The sequence below is a fragment of the Peromyscus leucopus genome, chromosome 1 (genome assembly GCF_004664715.2).
Source record: "Peromyscus leucopus breed LL Stock chromosome 1, UCI_PerLeu_2.1, whole genome shotgun sequence".
NCBI classification, from domain to species: Eukaryota; Metazoa; Chordata; class Mammalia; order Rodentia; family Cricetidae; genus Peromyscus; species Peromyscus leucopus.
In genome coordinates, this window is record NC_051063.1 from 96,961,762 (window position 1) to 96,981,585 (window position 19,824).

At 37.1% G+C, this 19,824-nt stretch overlaps 1 pseudogene; it reads left to right on the plus strand.

The window, feature by feature from the left end:
• Positions 1-13,659: 13,659 nt before the first annotated feature.
• On the plus strand, positions 13,660-14,644 carry LOC114685276 (annotated as a pseudogene).
• Positions 14,645-19,824: the final 5,180 nt, after the last annotated feature.

Genomic DNA, 19,824 nt, shown 5'->3' on the forward strand with positions numbered 1-19,824 from the left:
TGGTGTTATATTTAGGAAGTGGTCTCCTGTGCCAATGCGTTCAAGACTACTTCTTACTTTCTCTTCTATCAAGTTCAGTGTAACTGGATTTATGTTGAGGACTTTGATCCACTTGGACTTGGGGGGAGGAGGTGGGATCTATGGGTGGTATGTAGAGTGAGTAGAAAATTCTTAATAAAGAAAAATGGAAAAATAAAATAAAATGTAAAAAAAAGCCTCCAACTTCTTTTCATAATAAAAGTACCAGAGTGTTGTTCAAATCTTAGATGGTCTTATAATTAAAAAACCCAGAGCCAGATATCAGGGTGAAAGCTGAAAGATGAGAGAAGCAGAACAGCCAGCCACTAGCTCTTATCCCTATGAAATCCTCAGTCAAGAATGAGTTCCTGTTTCCTCACGCCTTATATATCTTTCACTGCCTAGGTGTCATTTCCTGGGATTAAAGGCATGTGTGCTTCCCAGTACTGGGCTTAAAGGTGTGTGCCACCACTGCTTGGCTCTATTTCCAGTGTGATCTTGAACTCACAGAGATTCAGACTGATCTCTGCCTCCCAAATGATAGGATTAAGGGTGTGTCCACCACTCTCTGGCCTCTGTCTAATCGGTGGCTGGCTCTATCCTCTGATCTTCAGGCAAGCTTTATTAGGGTATACAATATACAATATATCACTACATAATAAGAGAAGGTTATAACTAATCCCCCTTTAAAATAATAAAAGAAGGTTATAACTAATATAAGAAAAACTATATACAATAAGTACAACAAGTATATACAACATATAGTCAAGAATTACATTAACAATGTCTAGTCTGTTAACATTTGACAAATTCAGAGAAAATACTCCATTATCTATCCTATTTTTGTGAGTCCCAAGTGTTGTACCTAATTCTTGTTTATCCTAACCAACCAAAAATATCTTTTGATGTCTTTCAAACTTATACACTTTACACTTCTTTAGTGACTTTCTTTTCTGAATTTTAACAAGGAAAACAAAAACTATAGCTATCTAATCTTCAACTCCATCAGAGACCTGAGAAAGAAATAATATTGCATAAGTAAGCAGGAAGTGCAAACAAGCGACTTCCAAAAAAATGTGAGAAATGACAGAAACAGCTGGCTGCCTAGACAGTTACCCAAGATTTCTATGTAACGTTCAGGCATCTGTCTTTGGCCTACAGGCTAGGCATATCTGATGCACTCATCTGTGAAGCAGGATTTTCTAAAGGGCCTTTCTACCTTGTCTTGGCATGGTTCAGCAGTCCTTTCTTTTGTGTCCTGCTTGTCCATTTTGCACAGCTTATGGTCAGCAGTTGAGGTAAGGGCACTTTATTGCCCAGTGGCTAACTTGCCACAATGAAAATAAACTCTGTATGGAGTTTCTTCAATGCCCATCATCTTCTCTGAAGTATATTGGTGCTTCCAGAAGCGGACACGTCTCTTAGTCATAAAAAAGAATCTATGTTATTAAAACATCTTAAATACCATATTCTGTAGATCTCTGAAATGTTTGAAGATGTATATCTAAAATATATCTCTGTTTGACCTTGAAAACATACCTAATATGACTACAAGTTCGATTGTAATAGGTGACTAAATACTAACTTGCATTATTTATATCTTAATGAGTTGGTAATAATAACTTTCAAGGACTTTTAATTTGCATTACATTGTTAAATGAACTGTATAGGTACAATACCTTGAACAAGATTAGAAATATATGTGCAGTATTTTCTAACAAAATCAATTTCAAATTTGTGTCAATATAAATAATTTGTATTCAATATACAAAAATCCAACCCCATGTAAACTATTTAAAACTAGTAGTTGCCTTTTAAAAGTAGATTCAATAATCTACTTTTTAACCTTATCTTATCCATATCCCCCCTTTTCTCTTTTCAGAGTAGATTCAATAATCTATCCTTTATCCATCATTTCTATATCTTTTTTTCTTTTCAGAGTAGATTCAATAATCTACCTTTTGTCTTATCATATCTATATCCTCTTTTTTTTCTTTTCAGAGTAGATTCAGTAATCTACCTTTTATCTTATATCCATATCCTCTTTTTTCTTTTTCTTTTCTTTTTTTAAAACAAGAACCTAGAATCTAATCCCCTTTGTTTAGCTTTTCTCCTTATCATTATCAACTAACAACTTGTAAACAACCTTCCTAAACAATGACAACTATCCATAACCCATTGAATAACCAGGAACCACCCACCTCACCTATTGGGAATGTGGGCATCATGTTCTTAAAATTACTTCCTACTGTCTTGGGGTGAAGGCATATTTAGGAAATTCTGAAAAGAAAATTTGTGGGTTAATTTTCAAGTCCTGGGAGAGTTAGCTATATCATTTGTCCGGTATCTGTATAATGGGAAAGTGCAGGGTTTGTCTCAAGTTCTTGCTCAAGCAGTCTATGAATCTGGATCATCTTAGCCATCTCAAAATCGTTCTCATCAGTTTGTAGTCCAAAACCGATATTGGGGTGGAGTTTGTCAGCTTAGTGTTATTATCATTGTCCTGATGGAATCATCGTTGTGGGGTCCCATCATCTTTTTGGAGAGTTCTATGTTGCTGTTAGGCATTGCCATGTTTCACTACAGAAAAATCTTTTTCATGGGACATTTTTTTTGGATGATTTGTCCTTTTTCTTCAGATGTCTCATTTGTCCAGTGTTCTTCAGATTCCTTAGATTTCATTCTCCTGAAAGACAAAAACAAAACCCTTCCCTAACCCTAACTTTTGGGGGTTTTGGCAAGTTTTATCTGACCAAATGAAAAACATTAGTTAATTGTATAAGTTAATTTAAATTGAATGGTCTTGCTGGTTGATGAACTATCACCTCTTCTAATTAAGAGGTCTCTCTTGTTCAAATTGAACCTTTATCAATTTTGATGGTATTCATAGCTCGTCTTCTCTTGTAGAAACAAAAGCAAAACCTCACACCCAACATAATACATATCCTGGTTTCCATTCTGAGGTCAGCACATCTTTAAAGTATGTAGGCTGATTTAATTCTGTAGTTTTTTTCTATTATCCAATGTATCCCTGTAGCTGTTGTTCCTTTCTCATTATCATTGAGAAAATTCAAAGTTAATAAAACATTATGTAATATATTTCTGGGGATTTTTTTTACCTCTTTCTGTTTATTTAGCATAACCTTTGGAGTTTGATTTGATCTTTCTATGACTGCTTGGCCTATAGGATTGTGTGGTATACCTGTAACATGCTTTATATTGTAATAAGCAAAAAAAACTGTTTCATTTTACCAGAGACGTATGCTGGAGCATTGTCAGTTTTAATTTGTACAGGTATACCCATAATGGCCATAACTTCTAGCAAATGTGTGATTACAGAATCAGCCTTTTTGTAACTCAGAGCAGTTGTCCATTGATATCCTGAATAAGTATCAATGATGTGGTGTACATATTTCAGTTTTCAAAATTCTATAAGATATAACACATTCATCTACCAGATTTCATTCCTCTGAGTACCTTTTGGGTTATATCCTCCTGGTAGTGGAGTTTGAATATATAAAGAATAAGTAGGACATTTACTTATAACTTCTTTGACTTGTTGCCAGGTTATGGGAAAATCCTTTTTTAAACCCTTACTATTGACATGTTTTTTAAATGAAATTCTGAGGCCTCCAGCACATTTCCTATCAATAGTTTACCAATCTCATCATTACCTTGTGCTAGAGGGCCTGGCAGACAAGTATGGGATTGGATGTGAGTTCTATATAAGTGATGATTCCTATTCCTGATTATTTATTGTAACTGAATAAATAACAAAGTTAATTTTGACTAATCAGGGATAAATTCAGCAGTTTCAATATGTAAGACCACTCTTTTGCCATATTAAGTCAGTAACTGTTTTGAGAGGTTCAAAAAAAGATCCATTAATACCATCAGAATGGCAGATAACACCAGAGAATCTAAGGTTACAGGGAACACATCTCAACAAAATAAAGACAATACACTGTGAGCCTACAACTAACATCATGTTAAATAGAGAAAACTCAAATCATTTACACTAAAACCAGGCACAAGACAAGAATGTCCATTCTCTCCTCTTCTGGTTAATATAGTACCTCAAGTCTTATCCAGAGTAAAACAATTGAAAAAGAAAAAGGAGATACAAATAGGGAGGAAAAAAATCTAACTATCCCTCTTTGATGTGATTCTATGTATTAAAGGCCCTAATGACTCCACTAGAAATTCCTATAACTGATAAACAAATTTGGGAAAGTAGCAGTGTGCAAAATTAACATTAACACACAAAATCAGTATCCTTCTTTATACAAATAGGTAAACATAGCTTTCTTTATAAAAATAAAAGGATTTAAGGGAAAAATTATCATTTACAATGGCCTCAAAAATCCCCTGAAATAAATCTAGCTAAAGGAATAAATATAAACAAAATGTTGATTCCATTTTATAAATGAATATCATGAAACTTTAAGAGAGCAACAAAACTGTAAGACTCACTCAATATTGCTGGTTTTTAAACTTAAGTAGTTATCAATTTGCCTCTTAGGATTCCTTTTATTGTATTCCATAGATTTTGTTAGATTTTGGTTTTATTTCAATTCAGTTCTAGAAAATTCTAAATTTCCTTCTTGATTTCTTCAGTCACATAATGATCATTCAAAAATGTGTTGTTAAACCTCCATGACTTAATGCACGTTCTGTGGTTGATTTCTAGCTGTATTCGGTTATGGACAGACAGAATACAAGAAGTTATTTCAAGTTTCCTACACTTGAATAATTTGATTTGTGTCCTATTGATTGTATTATAGAGAAAATTCAATGGGCTGCTGAAAAGAATGTGTATTATACAGTGTCTGGAGGGAAAGTTCTGTAGATGCCTGTTAGGTTCTTTTGATCTAAAGTCAAATTAAAGCATTAAATCAAATGCTTCTCTACTTAAATTTTGTTGGGATAATCTGTCTGTTAGTAAGAATGGAATATTGAAGTCATCCACTATTATTCTGTTAAGGTTAATTTGTGTCCAAATATCCAGTACTGTTTGTTTTGTGAAATTGGATGCACTGACATAAAATGTATATCTGTTAAGAGTGGTACTGTCTTCTGGTAGATTCTTTACAGCAAAGTATACCATTTCTGTGTAGAAACAGGCTATAGAATGGAAAAAACTTTACCAGCTGTACATTTGACAGAGGCTTAGTAACTAGAATATACAATGATCACTGAACATCAAGAATATAGACAACACAATTAAAAAATAGGGCATGGAACTAAATAGAGAGTTCTCAAAAGATGAAATACAAATAAATGATAAATAATTTTAATAGTATACAACATTCTTAGCCATTGGGAAATAAAAACCAAAATTACTTTGAGATTTCATCTTACCATAGTTACAATGGCAAAGATTGAAATAAATGACCACAAATGTTGCCATGGATATAAGGAAAGGGGAACACTTACTCATTGCTGATGGGAATGCAAACTGGTTCAGCCACTATTGAAATCAGTGTGGAGGTTCCTCACAAAGCTAGAAATAGATCTATCACATGATCTAGCTATATCTTCACCCCTACGCATATGCTCAGAAGACTCTATGTCCTATCCCAGAGATACTTGTTCATCTAGTTTAATGCTACTTTATTTACAATCTTTAGAAAGTGAAAACAGCCTAGATGTCCATCAAATAATGAGAAAATGATGGAAATGAGGTACACTTTCAAAATGAAATATTATTAATCTGTTAAAAGTGAAATTATTCACAAGTAAATACATAGAACAGAGTGGATGCTAGATTTTAATCTTTAGATGTGTTTTTCAATTGGAATACCTGATAAAGGCTAAGGTGAAGAAATTAGTGAAGGGAATGGGGACATTCAAGGGTGGTATAAATACAAGAAAAGTGAAAGCAAAAGTCACTACACAGATATAAATAATAAAGATAGAGTAAAATGTAATGAAATGGAAATTAAAACAATATAAAGAATGATTAAATAAAATAGTTGATTCTTAAAAACATAAAAAAACATGGACAAAACCTTAGCCAATCTAACTAAAAATAAGAATGAAATTAGAGATAAAACGAGATACATAACATGAAGGATATCCAGATAATAATTAGGGAATAATTTGAAAACTTAATATCGTATTAGATTAAAAACTCTAGATGCTATATTACCTACTGAATTAAGCCAATATGAACAATTTGGAAATATATCTATGAAGAACAATGAAACAGCATTAATAAAAAGATCTGAGGACATGGCTCAGATGGGGAGCACACTTGTTCTGCAAAGCATAAGTATCCAAGTTTGAGTCTGTAACGCCCACATGTAATGTTAGGCAAGGATGTGCATGTCTGTAACCCTAGCATTGGGGCATAGAGACAGACAGATTCTGAAATCTTCCAGTTCAGTTACAGACTTTGCTTCAAAGCAATCAATGTACACATCAGTAGAAGAAAAATCCCATGTCATCTTCAGTCTTCCATTTATGCACACACACACACACACACACACACACACACACACACACACACACACCACTCAAATGAAAAAACCAAGGTCCGTATTGATTCAAACATGAATCCTATTAGACCATTGAAAAAATAACTGACACCAGTGCTCCTCAAACTTCCAAATGTACTCTGCCAAATTCACTTTGAGAAGTCAATGTTATATTCATAACAAAATTAGAAAAAGACACAAACAGAAAGAAACTAACAGAATCTCCCTGATGAAGGTGGACAAAACATCAATCAATAAAATCCTTACAAATCCAATTCAACTACATGTTGTGGAGTATTAAAGATGTGTTACATTTGTTTATACTGTGGAATATTTTTTTGATGATGCAAAGATGTGTTGCATTCTTTTATGCTGCATTTGTTTAACTCTGTGAAGCTGTGTTACTTTGCCTGTCTAAAACACCTGATTGGTCTAATAAAGAGCTGAACAGCCATTACGTAGGCAGGGGAAAGAATAGGTGGGGCTGGCAGGCAAAAAGAATAAATAGGAGGAGAAATTTAGGGAGAAATGATCAAGGAGCAAGAAAAGGAGGACAGCAGAGGCCAGCCACCCAGCTGCACAGCAACTCACAGAGTAAGAAGTAAAGAAAGGTATATAGAATAGAGAAAGATAAAAGCCCAGAGGCAAAAGATAGATAGGACCATTTCAGTTAAGAAAATCTGGGCAGAAATATGCCAAGCTAAAGCCAGGCATTCATAAGAAAGAGTAAGCCTTCGTGTGATTTATTTGGGAGCTGGGTGGTGGGCCACCAAAAAGGAATAAAGTAAAAAAATAAAAACCAACTACAACTACATATAAGAAAGATCATTCACAATGACCAAGTGAACCAATTTGAGATATACATGGATGGTTTGACAGGCAAATCAATAACCAACACATCACATGAATGGACTCATGGACAAAAGAAATCACATAAATGTACTACTAGCTGAAGAAAAGGCCTGACAAACTTCAGTTTCACTTCCTTATAAAAGTCTTAAAGTAACTAGGGATCAAAGGAATATATACCAATACAATAAAGGTTGCATAGGACAAAGCCATAGCCAACATTATACTAAGTGGGGAAAGACTCAAAATATTTCCACTGAAATCAGAAATTAGAAGAGGTTTACTCCAGTATTATTCAGGCTGTCTTTGAAGCCTTAGCTTGTACAGTTGCACAGGATAAAGAAATAGAATAAAGACAGAAGAGGAAGAAGTAAACACATCACTATTTGCAGACAATGTGATCAGATATGACAGACAGCAAAAACAGAACCAGAAAACTTTTAGAACTTGTAAGCACCTTTTTCCAGGAGCAGCACACAAAATTAACATATAAAAGTACATTTTATTCTTTTGAATGTATTAATATTTTTAAATTTTATTGTGGCCCTCATAATTCCTTATAGAAACATTAGAAATATGGATACAGAGAGAGACAAAAGGAAGGCAGGAGACTAGGAGAAGGGAGAATAGAGGAAGCGGAGAGACTAGCAGGAAGGAGAAAGGGGAAATAAAAGGAGGGAATGGCATAGGGTGGATCTTGTCAAAATGTATGATAAGCTTGAAAAACTATACCTCTATGAAACTCATTGCTATGTCTAATGAATATACAATAAAAGGGAAAAATCTTGTAAGAGTCCTAAATTATTGTTATGTACACCTGAGCATCAACCACTGTGTCTGTTAGCAGTGATGTTTTGGTGCCCAGTGGAGGCCACCTCAAGTACTCTTTCCTAATAGATTGCCTCCTTTTGCTGTGGGCTTCCTTCTGAAGGACTGCACTTTCTGTCTCTGTTATTATATATCATGCAAACTGGAGTTTCTTGGATGAAGTGTGATTTGTTCTGAACCAAAAAAAGCAAAAGCAAAAAAAAAAAAGACAATGATTAAACACTTGTGACAGTTTATAGCTTCTTAGCAAGTATCAAAGAAACTGTCTAGATAGAAAAGGGGATTTTCAAAAAGAAGAAATATAGAGACTAGCAAGGGAAATGGAGAATTTAAGACAGAGCATCAATTGGCTCACCAACAGTATTAATACCATAACAGAAGATATTGGGGATCACAAAGTAAAGACTGTGAAGATGCTGAGGGGAAAGCATGTGAGACAGGTAAAGGGGAGCTCTGCTGGGCACTAAGGATAGAGTGCCGTGACTGGAGACTAGGGTGGGCTTTCTCTTCAGCAAAGTCACTCCCATGAGAAACAATCACAGTGATCACACTGTATGGTGTTTCTTTATGCATGATCCTTTTGCTTCCCCAGGCAATTACTTCTCATGGCACCTCAGTCCATGTCCTGTGAATAGGATGGAAGAGACTTGGCAAATTTTCAGAATTTTAAAGTTAGAGCAAATGGTATCATGTAAGAAGCAAACTATGCCCGTGGGAATTACATACATTTCAAGCTACACTTTCACTAGATTAAATTTAAATTACTTCTATTGTTATTCAGAAGAACCACAGAAATATAACTGAAAACTCCCCATGGTGTTGAAGATGAAAAGCAATTTTTTATGGGCATCACATCGTATGATGCTGAGTACAACTCTGCTTGCATCTAGAAGCAAGAATCTCAAGATGATGGTTCCCTGTGGCCTCAGGACTCTCATTAAAAAGTTCATTGTAGTGAGCTCCATCAACAACAAATGAACACAGAACTGCCCTTTATGGAGTCTAAATTCATAAGGGATTCATTGCCTGCATCTGAAAGGGGATGTACTTGAAACTTACTCCGAGTTATGATATATAAAACTACAAGACCTGCTAAAAGTCGCACCGATGTTGTGAGACTAAATTTTCCTTGCAGCTTACTTACTTCATTATTTTTAAAGAATGGAAAGTGAGTCTTCTTTGTTACAAGGTGGCATTTTTAGAGCAGTTTTGCTCTTAAAGAATATTGTTCTAATGATCAAGTGCTTGTGGGGGTTTATAATCTGTTAGGAAGTACCAAAGAAATTATATGCACAGACAAGCTGGAAGTTAACAATACTACTAATTCTTTATTTTTGGTAGAGCAGAAAACCATGTGTAGAAAGTTTTGATGATGTGAAATAAACAGGAGTATAAATATCAAAGCAAAAGAAAGAGGTATGTATAAAGGGGATTAGGTCTGGGTAAAAGAAAGATGTTAATAGATCCAGTATTACAGGTATCTTTTTCCTCAGTGGCTGTCAGAGTCATTGGTAAGAATGGAAATAACATTAAATAGTTATATCCCCAGTCAGCTACACCTGGATAACATGAGGATATCAGAAGCTACCACTGACATATACAAGAACCATCGTAACCAGATCAATTAATCAAAACTATCAACTAAAGTCACTGAGAAACATTTTCAAGCTACATATAACCTGGTATGGATTAGAAAGTTTCCTAAAACTTGTGTGTGGAGTGTGTGTAAGGGCAGTGGGGGTGTAGCACTTTGATAATCTCTTCTAGCAATTCTAAAATGCCTGAAGGAAGATCATTTATAGCTTGAGTGAGAATTGATACTACAGCAAATACAGAAATCTCTCAAATAAGAAATAATGATAGCATCTTTCTCCTGGATGCTCAGTTACACAGTTGGAATTTTAAGAGTCATCTGATTGCTTTTATTGTCACACATTCATTAATTTAATTAAGCAAGCATTTACAAAGCACCTCTCCTCATGACTTCATATTCACGACATGATTTTTAAAATCCGTTAAGAGGGCAGCAAACTATTTCAGTGCACACTTAAATACAGGCAAATGGATCAAATAATGTAATTGAGGAGGAATTAAAAAGTGAACTGAATTAGCACATGTGGAGGACTTCCATATTTTTCTATAGAAATTAAAAAAACAGTACTCAAAAACCGCATTCACTCAATTTAGGCTGAAAGTTGGGGCACATGAAAGTTAACACAAACCTCTGTCTTTTGAGGAATCATTCTTGGGGAAAAGTTCTCATCACCATAAAAGTTATATTAATCCAAAAGTGGAAAACAAAAAAGACTACCAGCCAGGACGACTTACTAAGGCTTCTAAAAGTAAGTGGTATTCGAATTGTCTTGTCAAAAAAGTTGTTTTTGTTTGTTTTGTTTTTGCAAAAAGGGGCAAAGCAGACATGCATTTTAATTCAGAAAAAAAGTGTGTAAAGCAGAAGAGTCAAGAAAGAATGCGCTGCGTTTTAGAAATAGTGCATGTTACTCTTATGTGGCTGACAACAAATGAAGATGGATTGGTGAGACCTCAAACTCATGCTAGAGCATGTGTATTTGGGGAGAAGGCTTTGTAGGCAGCGAGGCAAGTAAATCATTCTCCGTTTTCTCAATACCTTTCTATAATGTGCCATCCAGATAGACATACCAACTGTATCACCTTTGACAAATCAAACACCCCTCTGAACTGTAGTTTCCTCATCACAAACAAGGTAAATGTAGTAGCTATTCTTAGAGCACTTTTTAAGACATATGAGGTATTAACTAAAACATTAGGAATTGGAAGTTATTAGCACCACCTCTCTTGTAAGCAATGAGGATCAAAAAAGCAACTATAATGAAGACACAGAATGGGCACAAATATAACACTTAAAAAGCTATAAATACGTACACCACAGGAGTGGGAAGAGGAGGCCCCTGTATTCATTCTGTGTGATAGACACTGGGGAATAGCAGACCAGAGGGGTTCACATAGAGACCAAAATGTCAGCAGAGTTCTGAGCCCTGTAATTATTTAAGGCACTTACCAGGATGAAAGGTGTGAAAGAAAAAACCTTTTGTTCATTACTTGAAAGGATTGTGACACTAAAGATGTACAAGAAGAAGTTACAATATGATTGTTTGTTTTTGAAACAGTGTTTTGTTTAGTCCAGCCAAAGCTGCCCTTGAACTTCTGATTGGCCTGTCTCCTCCCAAATGCTAGGATTACAAGCATGTGCACCCAAAACCCAGCAAACAGCATTTTTATAAGCACTCAAACAGGGGCATCATATAGAGTAAACTGTAGCTCAATCAGCAAGAACAGAAAAAAAAATTTTCCTTTAGAAGTAAATTAACCAGGAAACCTTCAGAGAAAGAGTCTATGTGGGATGAACTTGAAGGCCACCTCTAACAGTCTGAGTAAAAGCTGCATACGTAGACCTGTTGCTCTGTGTATTGACTGTTCCCAACGCCACTGATGTTCTCTTCACTAGTTCTCACATGTTCCATGCAGTTTGCCATTCTACTCTGCATCTTAGAATGTCACCTCCTCAGAGAGGGCTTCCCTGATAGATTAAATAGCCGCATGCACTGCCATATCACAGAACTCCACAATGTATTTCTTATTCAATTTTAAGCGTCTGGAACATCATGGGCATTTAATTAATATATGTTGAGTGAATTAATGACCTTTATAGATACATAAACATTCTGCACCTAAATCTAAATGCCAACCCCACCACAGATTTGTGAGGATTCTATGAGATAGTACTATCTGACCCCAACACATTTGTGACATATTGTAAGTATGAAATTTGTGCCCATTTTCTGGCTTGGATGCTATTATTTTCTGCACCATAAATACACAATGCAAATAGGAAATAGCAACTCTTCAAATAAGAATATAGTTTTGTCTCTCATCATTTTAATTTAATCTTTGTGAATCTTACTGAATAATTTCTAGCTAGCATCTTTCTCTGTTTCTCTTCTATGTCTTCATTTTCTACCTAACTTTCTTATAGTTTTTGCCCTTCACCTTTAATAGTAGCTGGCAACAAATGAATAGTAGCTGAGGTTAAAAAGAAAAATTCTGTATAAAATCTTCCTGGTAATTTCCTGTCATGTTTTCTTCATAGATTACACCCCAAAGGAACAGACAAGACAGAAATATGACTGTGAGAGATTGGTGTGAGAAACTTCAGTTGGATCTTTTCATGCCTGCACTGCAAAGAGAAATGTTTAACCTCACCAGCTAGAAAAGGTGCTGGGGGTTCTGCAAAAAATCCAAAATCTCATCAGACCACTGTGATAAAAATTTGCAAATCTGGAATGAGACTGTGTCTTTCAGATCACGTTAACTCCAAGGGAGTTCATTGCATCATCTATGCAGTGGACAGAGCTTTGGCTCCAAATGATTTCATTGTATCATGTTTGCATTGGACAAGAGCTTTGATGAGGCCTTAACTTCTTTAGGAATTTAAAAATTATGCTATGCTTAAAAGTACTAATATAAATTTTATTATTTATGTGGATATTGCTATTTCTCTATCTTCAATTACTATACTAAGATAGGAATGTGGAAGTTATACATGCTAAATGTATTTATTCATCTGATCTGGTCACAGATATAAAAATCATTCCTGGAATCACTGGGTGGAGGAGAATACAAATAGTAACAGGACCAGGACCACACTGAAAAAAGTGTAAGTTTCTTCAGAATTTCTCACTGGTCTCTGCAGAATTTTGAAAAATCATGTCAATTTGAAAGCAAGTTATTCAGTTACTGTGTGCATTTCATTACTAGGTTAGTAAATAATGTGGAGGGCCAGGGCATCATCTGATGAAGAACATATTTGGAAACTGTGGCATATCAACATCAAGCAACTGAGACATTTATATTCTCTGTTTTCTTCAGTGTAGATCCCAAATGAAGAAAAATGTTAAGGAATGCTTTGTGAGTAGATTTCAAGAAGACATTTAGAGCGACTCTTTGAGTTTCATGCAGATTCTGATACTAGAGTCCTTTCAAACCTCAACTATTAGGCTCCTAGCTTGACTTCAGGGAGGTCCACATTTGTGCATACATATATACATACATTCATTTCCTTTTTAAAATTTTTTTGTGCATGTGCTTATATGTGGTGTGGTGTAGCGTGTGTGTGTGTGTGTGTGTGTGTGTGTGTGTGTGTGTGTGTGTGTACATATGTCATGCTACATGTCTGATGGTCATTTTTCTCCTTCCAACATGTGGGTACTTGAGACTGACTCATGTCATCAAACTTAGCTACAAGTACCTTTATCTGATGATTTATTTCACTGTCCTCACTTCCCTTTGTACAGGTTCTTCCATTAAATTGTTTCATACTAACTCTGGTAGTCTTGATTAAGTAACAGATGGCATCAGTGCAGAAGCTCCTCACAATCATCTCAGCGTCTTGATCTCAAGCACATATTCACCTCTGGAGAAAAAAAAAATCATTGCCACCTGGAGAATGGGCAATCACACCACAGTGACCATGTTCCTTCTATGGGGATTTTCTAGCTTCCCAGAACTGCAGAATCTGCTCTTTGTTGTGATTCTCCTCTCCCATGTGACCATCCTCCTAGCAAATGCATCCATCATGGTGGCCATCAAGCTCAACCACAACCTTCACACCCCCATGTACTTTCTCCTTTTTGCCCTGTCCTTTTCAGAAACCTGCACCACTATGGTGATCCTACCGCGAATGTTAGTGGATTTGTTATCAAAGAACAAGACCATTTCTCTCCCTGAGTGTGCCACACAGATGTTTTTCTTCTTTGGACTGGCTGCCAACAATTGTTTCATCATGGCTGCCATGTCCTATGACCGTTACACTGCCATCCACAGCCCACTGCACTATCATATCCTTATGACCTCAAAGTCTGTGTTCAGCTTGTGATGGCTACTTGTGTGGTTGGGTTCCTCTGTTCTTTCGGCATCACCTTCACCATATTCAGCTTGTCTTTCTGTGATTCCAATAATATCCAGCACTTTTTCTGTGACATTTCACCCTTGGTCCATCTTGCTTGTGACTACACTGTTCATCATGCAATGATTATCTTTATGCTCTCTACATTTGTTCTGGTGGGCAGCTTTGTTTTAATCATGATTTCCTATGTCTTCATAGTATCCCTAGTTGTAAGAATGCCTTCTGCACAGGGGAGGTATAAGGCCTTCTCAACGTGCTCCTCCCACCTCACAGTTGTGTCTATGCACTATGGCTTTGCTTGCTTTGTCTACTTGATACCCAAGAACAGTGACTCTTTCCGTGAGGACATGCTGATGGCTGTCACATATACAGTACTGACTCCTCTGCTCAACCCCATTGTTTATAGCTTAAGAAACAAAGAAATGCAGACAGCCCTGAGGAAGGTACTACATAGTGCCAACAAAATTTTGCCTTGCCTGCCAAGTAAAAAGGCCCTGAACACTTAAGAACAACTATTGAGCAGTGACAGCAAAAGTGAGAATTTGGATATTTCCACAAAAAGACCATTATTTGGTGTACAAAGCAATTAAAGTATTATCTAACTGCCTAAAGTGTCCTGGTCTCACCACTTTCCTATAGCAAATAGATCATGGTTTTAAAACATGTATACATTTAATAGACATATCAGAATGCTTTGGAACACTATTATCATGACTGTAGTTGCTTTGGTGGAAAAGAATTATTATATATATTTTTGTTTTTTTTTGATATATTTTTTTAAATTTTATTTTACAATACCATTCAGTTCTACATATCAGCCACGGGTTCCCCTATTCTCCCCCTTCCCACCCCCTCCCCTTACCCCCAGCCTACCCCCATTCCCACCTCCTCCAGGCAAATTCTCCCCTGAGGACTGCGATCAACCTGGTAGACTCAGTCTAGGCAGGTCCAGTCCCTTCCTCCCAGACTGAGCCAAGCATCCCTGCATAAGCTCCAGGTTTCAAACAGCCAATTCATGCAATGAGCACAGGACTTGGTCTCACTGCCTAGTTGCCAAGAGTTATTATATTAATGAGAAAAAAGAAAAGAAAAGAATCTAGTCCCCATGACTTATTATGTGCCATTTTTTCATATGACATGGATGGCGGTCTATATTACAGATTGGTTATGCAGTCCAAATGGATTTATAAAATTGACAGATGTCTTTTTCCAGCTCAAACATAGAGCAGAGAATCATCTTTAGCTGATTTGTGCACACAGCACATTCCATACTTGTGTTAATGCAGATATGTATGTTACCTTTACAAGTTTGCATGTTTCCAGGACAAAAGGACCAGACACAATGAAGATAATGCAAATATCCCAGGTGATACAGCCTAACAGAATGCCTTTATTGCTGTTTCCTAAAAAATCTGCTTCCAGGACAACTTCAAAGTGGTTAGCTAAGGTGGCCTAGCCTCACACACTACTCCAGCCAGGACTTCAGATAAGCCCTACACTTTGTCATCACAACAAATGAAACAGCTGCCTCTCCCAGGTCTTGACCATTATTCAAATTTTCTCAGGGTCCTTTAGAGATGACTTTGCACCCTAGAAAGCAGGAAATAATTTTAACAATATGATGCCCACATTCCCAAGAGGTGGGGTCAGTGGTTTTTTTGTCATTTGGTGGGTTATGGATGTTTGTTGTCATTTAAAGGGATTAGTTGCAAGTTGTTATTGGTCATGGTCAGGGAGAAACTAAACAATAGAGGTTGGATTAAGGGATTTCTTTCATTCTTCCTTCCTTTCTTTTTCCTTCCTCTATCCTTCTTTCTCTCTTATATAGTGAAAATAAAAGGGGGGATATAGAAATGATAGGATATAAGAGTAAATTACTGAATCTACTTTTAAACTAAAAAGCAACTACTAGTCTCAAATATTTTACATTGGTATGGATTTTTTATAATGATACAAATTTAAGGTTATTTTTGTTAGAACATACTGTATAGATGTTTCTACTCTTGTTTAAGGTATTGTACCTATGTAGTTCATTTCAAAATTTAATGTAAAGTTCTTGTCCTTGAAAGATACTATTACAAACTGTTTTGGATAATTAAGAAATGCAGGTTAGTAGTTAGTCACCTTTAACAATCAAACCTATAGTCATGTTAGGTATGTTTTCAAGGTTAAACAAAGATATATTTTAGATAGATTAGCGATCTTCAAACACTTCAGAGATCTACAGAATATGGCATTAAAATGTTTTAATAACATAAGTTTTTTTCCTGAGAGTGAGATGTATCTGCTCCTGGCAGCACCAATCTACTTCAAAGAAGATGATGGGCATGAAAAACTTTCATATGGAATTTGCTTCAAATGTGACAAAGCCAGCTACTGGGGAAGCAAATTCCCTTGCCATGGTTGCTGACAGTATGCTGTCCAAATGAGACAAGCAGGACACAAAGGAAGTCACCTGATGATTTTTTTTTTTCCGAGACAGGGTTTCTCTGTGTAGCTTTGCGCCTTTCCTGGAGCTCACTTGGTAGCCCAGGCTGGCCTTGAACTCACAGAGATCCACCTGGCTCTGCCTCCTAAGTGCTGGGATTAAAGGTGTGTGCCACCACCGCCCGGTGTACCTGATGAATTTTGCCAAGACAAAGTAGGCCAGTCCTTCAAAATACTTTCTTCACAGAAAAGTCTGTCAGATGTTCTAGGTCTAAGGGCTAATCTCCAAACTATGTAAAGAACATAAGAAACCAGACATCAACAAACTAAAAAATCCAATTAAAAATGAGGTACAGATTTAAACAGAGAATTTACAATAGAGCAATATCAAACAGTCAAGAAGCACTTAAAGAAATGTTCAATATCCTTAGTTGTTAGGGAAATGCAAATCGAAATGACTCTGAGATTCCATCATACACCTTTCCGAATGGCCAAGATTAAAAACACAAGGGACAGCTCATGCTGGAGAGGATGTGGAGCAAGGGGAACACTCCTCCATTGCTGGTGGGAGTGAAAACTTGTACAATCACTTTGATAATCTATATGACTGTTTCTCAAAAAATTAGAAATCGATCTGCCTCAAGATTCATTGATAGCACTCTTGGGCATATACCCAAAGGATTCTCCATCACACCACAAGAACACTTGCTAACCTATGTTTGTAGCAGCTTTATTCATAATAGCCACACACTGAAACAACCTAGATATCGTTCAACTGAAACATGGAAAAAAATGTGGTACATTTACACAATGGAGTGTCATGAAATTTGCAGGCAAATGGATGTAACTTGAAAAAACATCATTCTGAGTGAGGTAACCCAGACTCAGAAAAACAAAATGTTATGTACTAACATATAAGTGAATATTAGCTGTAAAGTAAGGCATAACCATGTTACAATTCACAGACCCAGAGAATAGGAGTAATAAACAGGGTTCAAGGTCGGGGGGATGCATGAATCATCTTGAGAAAGGGAAATAGAATAGATACCATGGGTGGATGGCTAGGGTGGGATCAGGTTGGAGGAAGATGGAGGGAAAGATTATTTGGAGAGACAGCTGGAATTGGGGGGCACTTTGGGCATGAGCTAGAAACCCAGAGCAATGGAAACTCCTAGGAATCTAAAAGGGTAACTCTAGCCAAGATTCCTAGCAATGGGAGATACTGAGCCTGAACTGGCCATCTCCTGTAATTAGGAAAGACTTCCAGTGGAGGGACTGGGACACCAACTCAGTCACTAAACCTTCAGCCTACAATTTGTCCTGCCTATAAGGTAAAGGTGGCACAAAACTTGGGGGAGTGGCCAGCCAATGACTGGTCTGCCTTGAGACCCACACCACAAGAGGGAGCCCACCCTGGCACTGCCCAGAGGTCCAGGACCCAGAGACTGGATAGTCTAGAGATCTAGGATAGAACCAAATAAGACTGACAAAAAAAAGTCAATGAAATGATTCCTAATGATATTCTGCTATACCCATAGATTTGTGCATACTGACTGTGGAGGGCTGTTGGTGAAGTTCTCAGGTTGGTGAGAAATATGCTAGTTAGACAACCTAGCATAGTAATCAAACATGGAATGTTTGTATATTTTACCTCATATAAATTTGCATTAAAATGCAGACTATAAAGCAGATAGAAATAATGAATTGTTGTTATTAATTTGTAAACAGAAATAATAATAGGGAAATTTACTGATATCTACAATTTCCGTCGTGAACACATACCTAAAAGATTATATATATATAAAATTTGGTTTTATCTTAGGTCTCTTGTCTATTTAGTCTTTGGTTCTTGATCACGCAAGTAGTATTGGGTATGGGTTCCATCTTGCAGAGTGGGCCTTAAGTAAAATCAGACATTGGTTACTCCCATAAGCTTCGTGCTAACATTTCCCTAAGATATTTTGCAGGCAGGACAGCATTATAGACCAAAGGGTTTGTGACTGGGTTGGTGATTACACTTCTCTTTTGGTAGCCTGCAGAGCTTCCCATACCAAAGACATTAGGATGTAGGGGTGAAGGTTCTATGTAGGTACCAGCTCAACCTCTCTGTGTTCAATGAATTGCATGTTATTTTCTGCAAAGATCCTTGCTATCAGTTTGTGGAGAGTAACCTATTGTCTTGGCAACACCTGGGTTGTTTGGGGATTTCCATGAGACTCCTTTGTCCAACAACTCAATTGGATGTAACCCAGTCCCAGTACTGACAAGAGATTGCCAGTTGGGACTCAGTCTCACCTATTATTTAGAGACTTCATTAGGATCACCTCATGATATTTTAGGAAGATTCCACTGCATTAGATTTCCATACCATCCCTAAAATGAGACACTTCCATCTGTCTCTTCTGCTGTATTCTCTCCCTCAACTGTAGCTTAAGAGTTTTTCTGCCTTGCCCACAGTCAGGACAAATCTTTGTCACCCGCCAGTCCCACAGCCGCTCAAACCCAACCAAGTAAACACAGACACTTATATTGCTTTCAAACTGTATGGCCGTGGCAGGCTTCTTGCTAACTGTTCCTTTATCTTAAATTAACCATTTCCTTTTATCTTAAATTAACCATTTCCATAAATCTATTCCTTAAAGTAATCCATTTCTACAAATCTATACCTCGCCACGTGGCTGGTGGCTTATCAGCGTCTTCACATGCTGCTGGTCATGGCGGTGGCTGCAGCATCTCTGGTCATTGCGGCGGCTGCAGCGTCTCCTTCTGCCTTTCTGTCCTTTTATTTCTCCTCTCTGTTAGTCCCGCCTATCTTTCCTGCCTAGCCACGGCCGATCAGGTTTTATTTATTGACCAATCAGAACAACTTGACATACAGACCATCCCCCAGCACAGCCAAGTGCAGACCATCTCAAACACCTGCACTCAGGCCCATGGTCCTAATCATCCTCTATACGGACCTGCTGGGTAACGCCACAAAGAACCCAAGAAGGGCTCCCACAGGACATACAAATCATCCCACAGCACTCAACCCCCTTTCCCCTCCCACTCCCCACCTGATCCTCCATTCTAGTATCCCTTTGCCAAAGTTCACCCATAAAATCTATTATATTTTCCCCTCCTAGGGAGATCTATGTGTCCCACTAGTCCCTTCCTCTATACCTAATCTCTCTGGGTCTACAGTTTGTAGCTTGGCATTTACTTAATGGCGCACAAGTGCGCGCGCGCGTGTGTGTGTGTGTGTGTGTGTGTGTGTGTGTGTGTGTGTATACATACCCT